Below are 13,955 nucleotides of genomic sequence, written 5' to 3' on the forward strand. Positions count from 1 at the left end.
CACAGTGGTGTGATCACTCACCTAGAGCCAGACATCCTGGAATGTGAAGTCAAGTGGACATTAGTAAGCATCACTATGAACAAAGCTAGTGGAGGAGATGGAATTCCAGTTGAGCTTTTTCAAATCTTGAAAGATGATGCTGTGAAAATGGTGCACTCAATATGCCAGCAAAGTTGGAAAACTCAGCAGTGACCACAGGACTGGAAAAGGTCAGTTTTCATTCCAATCTCAAAGAAAGGCAATGCCAAAGAATGCTCAAACTGCTGCACAATTGCACTCATCTCACACGCTAGTAAAGTAATGCTCAAAGTTCTCCAAGATAGGCTTCAGCAATACCTGAACCGTGAACTTCCAGATGTTCAAGCTGGTTTTAGAAAAGGCAGGGGAACCAGAGATCAAATGCCAACATCTGCTGGATCATGGAAAAAGCAAGAGATTTCCCACTCCAGTATTCTTGCCTTGAGAGTCCCATGGACGGAGGAGCCTGGGGGGCTACAGTCCACGGGGTCGCAAAGAGTCGGACACGACTGAGCGACTTCACTCACTCACTTACTCTGGAAAAACATAGATTTCTGCTTTATTGACTATGCCAAAGCCTTTGACTGTGTGAATCACAATAAACTGTGCAAAATTCTGAAAGAGATGGGAATACCAGACCACCTTAACTGCCGCTTGAGAAATCTATATGTGTGTTAGGAAGCAACAGAACTGGACATGGAACAACAGACTGGTTCCAAATAGGAAAAGGAGTATGTCAAGGCTGTATATTGTCACCCTGCTTATTTAACTTATATGTAGAGTACATCATGAGAAACACTGGGCTGGAAGAAGCACAAGCTGGAATCAAGATTGTCAGGAGAAATATCAATAACCTCAGATATGCAGATGACACCACCCTCATGGCAGAAAGTGAAGAAGAACTAAAGAGCCTCTTGAAAGTGAAAGAGGAGACTGAAAGAGGAGAGTGAAAAAGTTGGCTTAAAGCTCAACATTCAGAAAACGAAGATCATGGCATCTGGTCCCATCACTTCATGGCAAATAGATGGGGAAGCAGTGGAAAGCGTGTCAGACTTTATTTTGGGGGGCTCCAGAATCACTGCAGATGGTGATTGCAGCCATGAAATTAAAAGACACTTACTCCTTGAAGGAAAGTTATGACCAATCTAGATAGTATATTCAAAAGCAGAGACATTACTTTGCCAACAAAGGTCCATCTAATCGAGGTTGTGGTTTTTCCAGTGGTCATGTATGGATGTGAGAGTTGGACTGTGAAGAAAGCTGAGCACCAAAGAATTGATGCTTTTGTTTTTTCTGTTTTTTTTTAATTTAAATTTATGTATTTTCACTGGAGGTTAATTACTATACCATATTGTATTGGTTTTGCCATACATCAACATGGAGAATGGCATTGGAACATGTGTAATATCGTATAAGAAATGAATCTCCAGTCCAGGTTCGATGCAGGTTACAGGATGCTTGGGGCTGATGCACTGGAATTGATGCTTTTGAACTGTGGTATTGGAGAAGACTCTTGAGAGTCCCTTGGACTGCAAGGAGATCCAACCAGTCCATTCTAAAGGAGATCTGTCCTGAATGTTCATTGGAGGACTGATGCTAAAGCTGAAACTCCAATACTTTGGCCACCTCATGTGAAGAGTTGACTCATTGGAAAAGACTCTGATGCTGGGAGGGTTTGGGGACAGGAGGAGAAGGGGACGACAGAGGATGAGATGGCTGGATGGCATCAGCAACTCGATGGACGTAAGTTTGAGTGAACTCCAGTAGTTGGTGATGGACAGGGAGGCCTGGCGTGCTGCAATTAATGTGGTCGCAAACAGTCGGACACGACTGAGTAACTGAACTGAACTGAATTGAATGGTCTAGTGATTTTCCATACTTTCTTCAATTTAACTTTAAGTTTGGCAATAAGGAGTTCATGATCTGAGCCACAGTCAGCTCCCAGTCTTGTTTTTGCTGACTGTATGGAACTTCTCCATCTTTGGCTGCAAAGAATATAATCAATCTGATTTCACTGTTGACCATCTGGTGGTGTCCATCTGTAGAGTCTTCTCTTGTGTTGTTGGAAGAGGGTGTTTGCTGTGACCAGTTAATTCTCTTGGTAAAAGTCTATTACCTTTTGCTCTGCTTCATCGTGAACTCCAATGCCAAATTTGCAGCCTGTTACTCTAGGTATTTCTTCACTTCCTACTTTTGCATTCCAGTGCCTTATAATCAAAAGGACATCTTTTTAGGGTGTTTCTTCTAGCAGGTCTTGTAGGTCTCCTGAGAACCGTTCAACTTCAGCTTATTGGTAGTGACATAGACTTGGATTTCCATGATATTGAATGGTTTGCCTTGGAAATAGAGATCATTCTGTCATTTTTGAGATTGTATCCAAGTACTGCATTTCAGACTCTTTTGTTGACTATATGGCTACTCCATTTCTTCTAAGTGATTCTTGCCCACAGTAGTAGATACGATGGTCATCTGAGTTAGTTTCCCCGATTCCAGTCCATTTTAGTTTGCTAATTCCTAAAATGCTGACTTTCACTCTTGCTATCTCCTGTTTGATCACTTCCAATTTGCTTTGATTCATGGACCTAACATTCCAGGTTCCTATGCAATATTGCTCTTTCAGCATCAGACCTTGCTTCCATCACCAATCACATCCACAACTCAGTGTTTTTTGTCTTTTTTTTTTTTTTGGCTTTGGCTCCATTTCTTCATTCTTTTTGTAGTCATGTCTCCACTGATCTCCAGTAACATATTAGGCACCTACTGACCTGGGGAGTTCATCTTTCAGTATCCTATCTTTTGGCCTTTTCATACTGTTCATGTGGTTCTCAAGGCAGGAATACTGAAGTGGTTTGCCATTCCCTTCTCCTAGTAAGTAAGCTTACTTACTCTTAGTAAGTATGCTTGTACTTGCTGCTGCTGCTGCTGCTGCTGCTGCTAAGCCGCTTCAGTCGTGCCCGACTCTGTGCGACCCCCTAGACAGCAGCCTACCAGGCTCCCCTGTCCTTGGGATTCTCCAGGCAAGAACACTGGAGTGGGTTGCCGTTTCATTTTCCAATGCATGAAAGTGAAAAGTGAAAGTGAAGTCGCTCAGTCGTGTCCGACTCTAGCAACCCTATGGACTGCAGCCCACCAGGGTTCTCCGTCCATGGGATTTTCCAGGCAAGAGTCCTGGAGTGGGGTGCCATTGCTTTCTCCTGTGCTTGTACTTACTAAGTACTTAATACACATTTGAGCTGAAATGAATTATCAAACTATACTACTTGTAATTTTGAAAGAGAAAGTGTGAAGCCAGTTGTAAGAAATACCAAAAAACATTTAGTCTCTTCAATATTGTATATAAAATAATGATAATTAGAGAATTGATTGTATCAATGCCATTTTTTCAATTTTAAAATTGTTCTTATGATAATCCATTATAATAATATAATTTACAAGAATAATGATAGGCTTGCTTTCCAGAAAAAAAAAAAAAGCCTACTATATCCAAAGTTTTTTCTGTCCCCTTCAAATATAGAAGCTTTAGAAATGGAAAAAGTGTTCTTATTTACTACTTTGTAACAAAGAAATTTTGTAGCATTATCAACTCTAGGACAACTTGCCAAGCAAGTCCCACCAGATACTGCAGGAAAAGGTCAAAATTATTTATACATTATTTTATTCTCCAATATTAGTAATAGGTTAAGGGAAGCAATTATTTAAGGGGAACAAATAGACTTTTTAAAGATCTCAAGTGGAAATACTGCCAAGGAAAAAAATTATGGGATCATACAACTCCAGTAAAAGTGTCAACTTGCCTGTTTCAGTGTTTTATACATGGCTGATAGTTGTGCCAAGATATCTTTTCACAATGGAAAATAATAAATTATGCCACCATTATTTGAAATATATGTACCCCCACAGAGAATGTTTTCCTTTCTAGATCCTGGTATACTGTGGCCTCATTTAGCTCATAAAACATGGACCTGTCAAAATATCTTATGATTAGTAGAGAAGTAAGTATATTTTGAGTATTTCAGAGGGAGTATTAGGTTTATTATTCAGAGTAAAGATTATATTTCAAAGAAAATTTTCTAATACTATGAACACTAAAATTATGATTGTATATGTTATATATAGAGGAAAACAACAGAATAGGAAAGACTAGGGATCTCTTCAAGAAAATCAGAGATACCAAAGGAACATTTCATGCAAAGACGAGCTCAATAAAGGACAGAAATGGTATGGACCTAACAGAAGCAGAAGATATTAAGAAGAGATGGCAAGAATACACAGAAGAACTGTACAAAAAAGATCTTCACGAACCAGATAATCACAATGGTGTGATCACTGACCTAGAGCCAGACATCCTGGAATGTGAAGTCAAGTGGGCCTTAGAAAGCATCACTACAAACAAACCTAGTGGAGGTGATGGAATTCCAGTTGAACTATTCCAAATCCTGAAAGATGATGCTGTGAAAGTGCTGCACTCAATATGCCAGCAAATTTGGAAAACTCAGCAGTGGCCACAGGACTGGAAAAAGTCATTTTACATTCCAATCCCAAAGAAAGGCAATGCCAAAGAATGGTCAAACTACTGCACAATTGCACGCATCTCACACGCTAGTAAAGTAATGCTCAAAATTCTCCAAGCCAGGCTTCAGCAATATGTGAACCGTGAACTTCCTGATGTTCAAGCTGGTTTTAGAAAAGGCAGAGGAACCAGAGATCAAATTGCCAACATCTGGTGGATCATAGAAAAAGCAAGAGAGTTCCAGAAAAACATCGATTTCTGCTTTATTGACTATGTCAAAGCCTTTGACTGTGTGGATCACAATAAACTGTGGAAAATTCTGAAAGAGATGGGAATACCAGACCACCTGATCTGCCTCTTTAGAAATTTGTATGCAGGTCAGGAAGCAACAGTTAGAACTGGACATGGAACAACAGACTGGTTCCAAATAGGAAAAGGAGTTCATCAAGGCTGTATATTGTCACCCTGTTTATTTAACTTCTATGCAGAGTACATCATGAGAAATGCTGGACTGGAAGAAACACAAGCTGGAATCAAGATTGCTGAGAGAAATATCAATAACCTCAGATATGCAGATGACACCACCCTTATGGCAGAAAGTGAAGAGGAACTCAAAAGCCGCATGATGAAAGTGAAAGAGGAGAGTGAAAATGTTGGCTTAAAGCTCAACATTCAGAAAACGAAGATCATAGCATCCAGTCCCACCACTTCATGGGAACTAGATGGGGAAACAGTGGAAACAGTGTCAGACTTTATGTTTCTGGGCTCCAAAATCACTACAGATGGTGACTGCAGCCATGAAATTAAAAGATGCTTACTCCTTGGAAGGAAGGTTATGACCAACCTTGATAGCATATTCAAAAGCAGAGACATTACTTTGCCAACAAAGGTTCGTCTAGTCAAGGCTATGGTTTTTCCTGTGGTCATGTATGGCTGTGAGAGTTGGACTGTGAAGAAGGCTGAGTGCCAAAGAATTGATGCTTTCGAACTGTGGTGTTGGAGAAGACTCTTGAGAGTCCCTTGGACTGCAAGGAGATCCAACCAGTCCATTCTGAAGGAGATCAGCCCTGGGATTTCTTTGGAAGGAATGATGCTAAAGCTGAAACTTCAGTACTTTGGCCACCTCATGCGAAGAGTTGACTCATTGGAAAAGACTCTGAAGCTGGGAGGGATTGGGGGCAGGAGGAGAAGGGGACGACAGAGGATGAGATGGCTGGATGGCATCACTGACTCGATGAACATGAGTCTCAGTGAACTCCAGGAGTTGGTGATGGACAGGGAGGCCTGGCGTGCTGTGATTCATGGGGTCGCAAAGAGTCGGACACGACTGAGTGACTGACCTGATCTCATCTGAGCTTCATTTATTAGAGTAAAATGTTTAATTCTTTCTAAATATAATAAAAATTTTATGAGGTTATTATAGCAACATAAAAAGTTTTTAGTTTATAATAAAATAAGATCTGGTAAAATTCTATTTTCTGGTTCCATGGATCTTAATCTTTTTAAGACATGCTAATTAAATAATGCTTTAATTGATAGTTTATATAGCCATAAACATCACTATTCAGTCATTCTTACATAGTTATTGCAGGTAAAATGGATGAGACAGATAGAATTGGAAATCACTAGTATTTGAAGGTAAGATGAGATTGGGGGAAATATTTCTATCTTCCCTTAGAGAAAAAGATTATATATGAAGACAGAAGTCAGGAACATATAGAAGTCTACACTAGTAGGGACTCTATCATAAATAATGAATAAGATTCCAGAATGAAGAGCTAGATCAAGAAGAGCTCTATGGGACTCATTCATTCCTTAACATACAAATATTTATTGAGTGCCTGCATTTCAATTCTCAAGGTAGTAGGAAAAGAATAGTGAATAAAACAACAAAAACGTGTTCTTACATGGCATCTATGACACTAAAGAGAAAGTAAGCAAGCACAAATATAGAATAGTATAATATCTGAGAGCAATAATATTACAAAGAAATAGAGTTGGCTAAGAGAATAACTGATTTTCTGTTAGGATCTATGGATTGAGAATGCTGAAGAGGATTGGAAGACTAGAGGAAAAAACAATGTCTTGTTATTTCCTTCCTGTTCCAAACAATATTAGCTTAGCTATGTTTTTCTTTTTTATCCTGGTAGTAACAATTGAAATCAGCAGCAATAGTTGGTGCTGGTTTGTTGTCTTTCCAACAATCCCAGAATAGTCTCACTGATTTCCCTCAGAGACACTACTACTGATAGCTAGCATCTTCTACACTGCCCCTCCCCTAACTTTAGGACACCAGGACCAGCCAAGCAATGTCCTCTATAAGTCTGTATGATTCTTAACAGACTTGCTCACTAAATAATTGTATAGGTTTCTCTGGCTAAAATAACTGGATTTTTAAGAATTCTAGTACTTTGGCCTAACAAATGATTTAATTGAAAGTGTGACAACTGAGGAAATACTTAGATATTAAAGCCAATTATCAACTGTGCTTAATCAAGGCTTTAAAAAAGCTTAAGATCATATGCCTAATAAAGAATATTTTCAATGATGTTTAAATTGAATTTCACATTTGGTCAAGTGTTAAATAATCACTTCTAAGAAGAAAAATTCAACTCTAAAAGATTATAATTTGCATGCACATTTACATGCTCATTCTCAGGTCAGTAGTGAATGCTACTTCAGAAATATACATCCATTCTTAGTAAATCAACTGACTTTAAATGCAGTTTAAGAAAGTGTGCATAATGTGCTTCTTCAAGTACTAATCCTTTGGTAGGTGAGAAGTCACTTGACAACTGAGATTACTTTTATGGGCATTTCATTCCCAAGTCTTACACATCTATTCTATCCATATATTACAATTTCAAAATGATCATAATTCAGAATTTGACCAGAGTACCACCCTTATGACCGAAAATGAAGAGGAACTAAAAAGCCTCTTGATGAAAGGGAAAGAGGAGAGTGAAAAAGTTGGCTTAAAGCTCAACATTCAGAAAACTAAGATCATGGCATCTGGTCCCATCACTTCATGGGAAATACATGGGGAAACAGTGGAAACAGTGTCAGTGCAAAATCACTGCAGATGGTGATGGCAGCCATGAAATTAAAAAACGCTACTCCTTGGAAGCCAAGTTAAGACCAACCTAGATAGCATTTTAAAAAGCAGAGACTGCAAAAGAGACACAGACGTACAGAAGAGTCTTTTGGACTCTGTGGGAGAAGGCGAGGGTGGCATGATCTGAGAGAATAGCATTGAAACATGTATACTATCATATGTGAATCAGATCGCCAGTCCAGGTTGGATGCATGAGACAGGGTGCTCGGGGCTGGTGCACTGGGATGACCCAGAGGGATGGGATGGGGAGAGAAGTGGGCGGGGTTCAGGATGGGGAACACATATACACCTGTGGCGGATTCATGTCAAGTATGGCAAAAACCACTACAGCATTATAAAGTAATTAGCCTCCAATGAAAATAAATAAATAAATAAAAATAAACTAAATTCTTTTGCTAAAAAAAAATAAATAAAAAATGAAAAAAAATAAAAAGCAGAGACATTACATTGCCAACAAAGGTCTGTCTAGTCAAGGCTATGGTTTTTCCAGTAGTCATGTATGGATGTGAGTGTTGGACTATAAGGAAAGCTGAGCACTGAAGAATTGATACTTTTGAACTGTGGTGTTGGAGAAGACTCTTGAGAGACCCTTTGACTGCAAGAAGATCCAATCAGTCCATTCTAAAGAAGATCAGCCCTGGGTGTTCATTGCAAGGACTGATGTTGAAGCTGAAATTCCAATACTTTGGTCACCTCATGTGAAGAGTTGACTCATTGGAAAAGACCCTGATGCTGGGAGGGATTTGGGGCAGGAGGAGAAGGGGATGACAGAGGATGAGATGGCTGGATGCATCACCAACTCGATGGATATGAGTTTGAGTAGACTCCGGGAGTTGGTGATGGACAGGGAGGCCTGGTGTGCTGTGATTCATGGGGTCGTAAAAAGTTGGACACAACTGAGTGACTGAACTGAACTGAAGATTATTTAAATACATCAATATGATCTTTGTTCAGTGCAGCATATATTTATAAAGCCTCTTCATATTTAAGATATAAATTATGAACATTTTCTCTTTATTTGTAAATTAGATTCACCATAAAAACTTCTGTGTTGATTACATATTTCAGTCAGTTCAGTCTTTTCAAGGGAGTCAGTTCTTAGCATCAGGTGGCTAAACTGGAGTTGCAGCTTCAGTATCAGTCCTTCAAATGAATATTCAGGACTGACTTCCTTTAGGATGGACTGGTTGGATCTTCTTGCAGTCCAAGGGACTCTTAAGATTCTTCTCCAACACCACAGTTCAAAAGCATCAATTCTTCTGTGCTCAGCTTTCTTTATAGTTCAACTCTCACATCCATATATGACTACTGGAAAAACCATACCTTTGACTAGATGGACCTTTATTGGCAAGGTAATATCTCTGCTTTTTAATATGCTGTCTAGGTTGGTCATGACTTTTCTTCTAAGGAGCAAGCATCTTTTAATTTCATGGCTGCAGTCACCATCTGCAGTGATTTTTGGAGCCCCAAAAAGTAAAGTCTGTCAGTTTTTCCATTGTTTCCCCATCTATTTGCTATGAAGTGATGGGACCAGATGCCATGATCTTAGTTTTCTGAATATTGAGTTTTAAGCTAACTTTTTCACTTTCCTGTTTAACTTTCCTCAATAGGCTTTTGAGTTCCTCTTCACTTTCTGCCATAAGGTGGTGTCATCTGCATATCTGAGGTTATTGATATTTCTCACTGCACTCTTGATTCCAGCTTGTTCTTCATCCAGCCCAGCATTTCTCATGATGTAGTCTGCATATAAGTTAAATAAGCAGGGTGACAAGATACAGCTTTGATGTACTCCATTCCCTATTTGGAACCAGTCTGTTGTTCCATGTCCAGTTCTAACTGTTGCTTCCTAACCTGCATGCATACAGATTTCTTAAGATGCAGTTCAGGTGGTCTGGTATTCCCATCTCTTTTAGAATTTTCCACAGTTAGTTGTGATCCACACAGTCAAACGCTTTGGCTTAGTAAATAAAACAGAAGTAGATGTTTTTTCTGGAACTCTTTTGCTTTTTTGATGATCCAGTGGATGTTGGCAATTTGATCTCTGGTTCCTCTGCCTTTTCTAAAACCAGCTTGAAAATCTGGAAGTTCATGGTTCATTATTGCTGAAGCCTGGCTTGGAGAATTTTGAGCATTACTTTGCTAACGTGTGAGATGACTGCATGTGAAATAGTGCAATTGTGCAGTAGTTGATTACATATTTATGACAACCCAAACATCAATGTGAGGTTATATTCAACTTTTAAATCAAATTTTTAAAAAGTTAACTACTCCAAAATGCAAGAAAATGAACCATTCCAAAACTTATCTTTCTTGTATCTGTACGATCATAAAAGAAGCTAATTCACATCACCAAAGGTGGGGGCGGGGGCGGAAATTAATTGAGATGACGAATATACTTTAGCCAACAAGACTTCAGTCTTCAATGAAACGTATACAAACTGAACTGTCTAAAATTTAATATGTAATGTAATGATTGCTGAGAGATAAGTACTTCATTTAAGCTATGTTAATTGACTACAGAATTTTGCCAGTAACCAAGTGAATAAATGAGTCATATAGAGATTTGTATATTATATTTTAATTTTAAAGCTGCTTCTATAAACTTCAAAATATATATATATATATTTCTAAGTATTTTCTGTTTCCTTGAAAAAGTTTAATCAAATATTATAGCATAAACCACTTCAATAACATGAAGAAATATTTTTTCCTTATTTAATCTTCACCTGTAGCAGCCATCTGTTCAATTAAAATTCCACTCACATAGACACTAGATGTTTTTCCCACAAGTATAAAGTTAGCAACATGCCACTATATCCTTTTTAGTTGATATAACAAATCATGCAGCATATTAAAATTATAAAACATATTTCTTATCTAAAAATACACTTGACCTATAATATGATCAGGAACTCAACTTCACTTTACATATCAGGCAGACTTACCTAAATAATTGTGTGTGTGTGTGTGTAAGTATCTGTAATATGTGTGTGTTTAATATTTCCAAAATATTTTGAAAACTTAAATTCTGTGGTTGATTTTAATGATGGATGAATTTTATAAACTTTGCCATGCAATTTAAGTCATCTTCCTAAAATGGATAACAGTCACTTTATTCACATATGAGCTTAGGAAAATAGGAGCAGAAGCATGAGTAAAATTATTATTTCCAAGACACAGAAGGAGCCCTTGAAACTTTGAATATACTTCTCAAGTCAATGCTTCCATCTACTCCCAGAATATCTCTGAAGTGTTTAACAAGACTGTGTATGAACCTCCATTGATAGGGAACCTTATCTTTCTAGCCAAAAAGTGAAAGTTGCTCAGTTGTGTCCAACGTTTTGCAACCACATGGACTACACAGTCCATGGAATTCTCCAGGCCAGAATATTGGAGTGGGTAGCCTTTCCCTTCCCCAGGGGATCTTCCCAACCCAGGGATTGAACCCAGGTCTCCCACATTGCAGGCAGATTCTTTACCAACTGAGCCACAAGGACAGTCCATCTTTCTAGCCAGTCAGAGCACAGTTGTACAAAACTGAAAATTTTAGACCACTGATATTGAATTATTACTTGCAAACTTTAGTCATTCACCATGTAAATACATGTTGAGTTGAGTGAACTTTATTATAAATGTGGTGAATATATTTAATACCATGGTTATTATCCAGAATCCAAACAAATATGACAAGTCTATATGCTGATAAGAAAAAAACTATAAAATACTGAGCAATTAATTCCAATAATAAGTATTATAGATGTTACCCTCAAATTTATCCCCAAAAATGTAACTCTGACGCAGAAATAGATGTTGTAATAGACTAAATTATATCTCTCTCAAAACTGGAATACTGAATCCCTAATATCCAGTACCTCAGAATTTAACTGAATTTGAAGATAGGGTATTTAGAGATGATTAGGTTAAAAGGAGACTTTTACAGGGGTCTCTTAATCCAATCTAATTGGCATCCTTATAAGACTAGGAAATTTGGACACAGAGAGACAGCAGGGGTACCTACACACAGAGAAAATACCATGTGAGAACAGAGAGAAGGTGGCTGTCTATAAACCAAGGAGAGGGAAGAAACTAAGCCTGTGGACACCTTGACCTTGTTTAAACTATCCAGGTTTGCATTTCATTATGACAGCCCTAGCTAATGCAGATATGTAAAAACAGAGAAAATAATTAAATTGATTTTAAAGATTTGCACAATGTATCAAAGTAAATCTAGTTGATCATTTGGCAATGTACTTCAAATTAAATTTCAAGTGTAGAGTTGGAAAAATCAGTTGCATAATAGAGTGTTAACTCGTAACAACACTGAGTCTTGTGTATTCTCACACTATCTAAAATTTATATATTCATCACTTGGCACATAATTTCTGAGAACATATTGTGCACAAAGCATATTTCTAGGCCTTGGGTGTATAGCAGTGACTAACGCAAGACAAGCTGGTATCCTCATAAACCTTACATTCTGGTGGGGGTGATGGTTAATAAATAAGCCAATGAATGTGAAAAGGTAATTAAATGTAATATATAATAAAACATGAAGAATGAGGGCATGGTCAGGGTACTATATTTTTAAAGAGTGGTGTTATGTGCTGGATTGTGTCCCCCTCCAAATTCGTAAGTTGAAATTCTAATACCTGAGAATGTGACAATATTTTAAGATAGTTAAGTTAAAATTAGGTAATTAGGGTAAGCCCTAATCCAATATGACTGATTTACTCTCAAGGCGGGGGTGGAAGGTACATTTAGACACAGACATATTTAAAGAGAAGATGATATGAAGACACAGGGAGAAGATGGCCATCTACAATCAGAGAGAGAAGTCTCAGAAGAAACCAACATTACCAGTACCTTGATCTCAGACTTCTAGTCTCCAGAATTCTGGAAAATAAATTTCCTTTGTTAAACACACTCAGTTTGTGGTCCACTATTATGACAGCTGTAGCAAACTAATATAGATGGTCTGGGAAAGGTTTCCTGAGGAGGTAACATTTCAGCAGAAAACTATGCAGAGCGCCAAAGAATTGATGCTTTTGAACTGTGGTGTTGGAGAAGACTCTTGAGAGTCCCTTGGACTGCAGGGAGGTCCAACCAGTCCATCTTAAAGGAGATCAGTCCTGGATGTTCATTGGAAGGACTGATGTTGAAGCTGAAACTCCAATACTTTGGCCACCTCATGTGAAGAGTTGACTCATTGGTAAAGACCCTGATGCTGGGAGGGATTGGGGGCAGGAGGTGAAGGGGACAACGCAGGATGAGATGGCTGGATGGCATCACCAACTCAATGGACATGAGTCTGAGTGAACTCCGGGAGTTGGTGATGGACAGGGAGGCCTGGCGTGCTGCGATTCATGGGGTTGCAAAGAGTCGGACACGACTGAGTGACTGAACTGAACTGAACTGATGGCTGAAAAGCAAAGTACAATGTCCCTGAAAAGCACCAATAGACATCTTTTAGCTGAAGCAAATTCAGCAAGATGAAAGAATAGGAGAAAATTAGATAAGGAAGATAGGGAGAGGGAATGTACTTTTGCCTGCAAAGCACTTTACCAGGGTCAATGAGAAAGGAGAATATGTGTTTGTTACCCAAAACATTTCTCTCTTATATAGCACTAATCTGAAACACAAAATTCAAAAACTGAATTTTTAACGACCAAAATCTCATTATAACCAGTGTTGTAGAGGTTGAAGGAAAATGAACATTCACATTCATTGTTGGTAAAAATTTGATCAGTATCTATACAAATTTGAAAACAGTACCTATTGACACAACAGTCTTTAAAATATCTTTAAGAATCTTCTGTAAAAATGAAGACAAAACTACTGAAGGATATAAGTACAATAATATTTATTATCTACTGGTTATAAGAAAAATAACTGGAAAATATTTGACTAAAAATAGAACACCTTATAATATTTACAGGAACACCAATTAGTAAACTATCAAACAGAAAAAATCCATGGTTACAAATAGCTTGGTTTTTCTTTATTGTCAGAGCATAATTTCTTACATTTTACTATGTATGATATATAATAAACCAGAATGTGGTTCTTTATAATCTTTAAAACAAATTTTGCTACATAATTTTATTTCTTCATGATAACACCACTGAGAATTAAACACTATCTTTACTGTAGAAATAAGACATAAGTGATATAAGATTGAACATGGTAAAATTACTGATTGCAAAACCTTTTTCACACTGGAAACTCATAAGGATTTTTACAAATGCCAGTTTCCACATTTCATGCTAGACAATTATTAACAATTGTGAATTGCATTAAGAGATATATACAGGC

The sequence above is a fragment of the Bos javanicus genome, chromosome 1 (genome assembly GCF_032452875.1).
Source record: "Bos javanicus breed banteng chromosome 1, ARS-OSU_banteng_1.0, whole genome shotgun sequence".
NCBI lineage: Eukaryota > Metazoa > Chordata > Mammalia > Artiodactyla > Bovidae > Bos > Bos javanicus.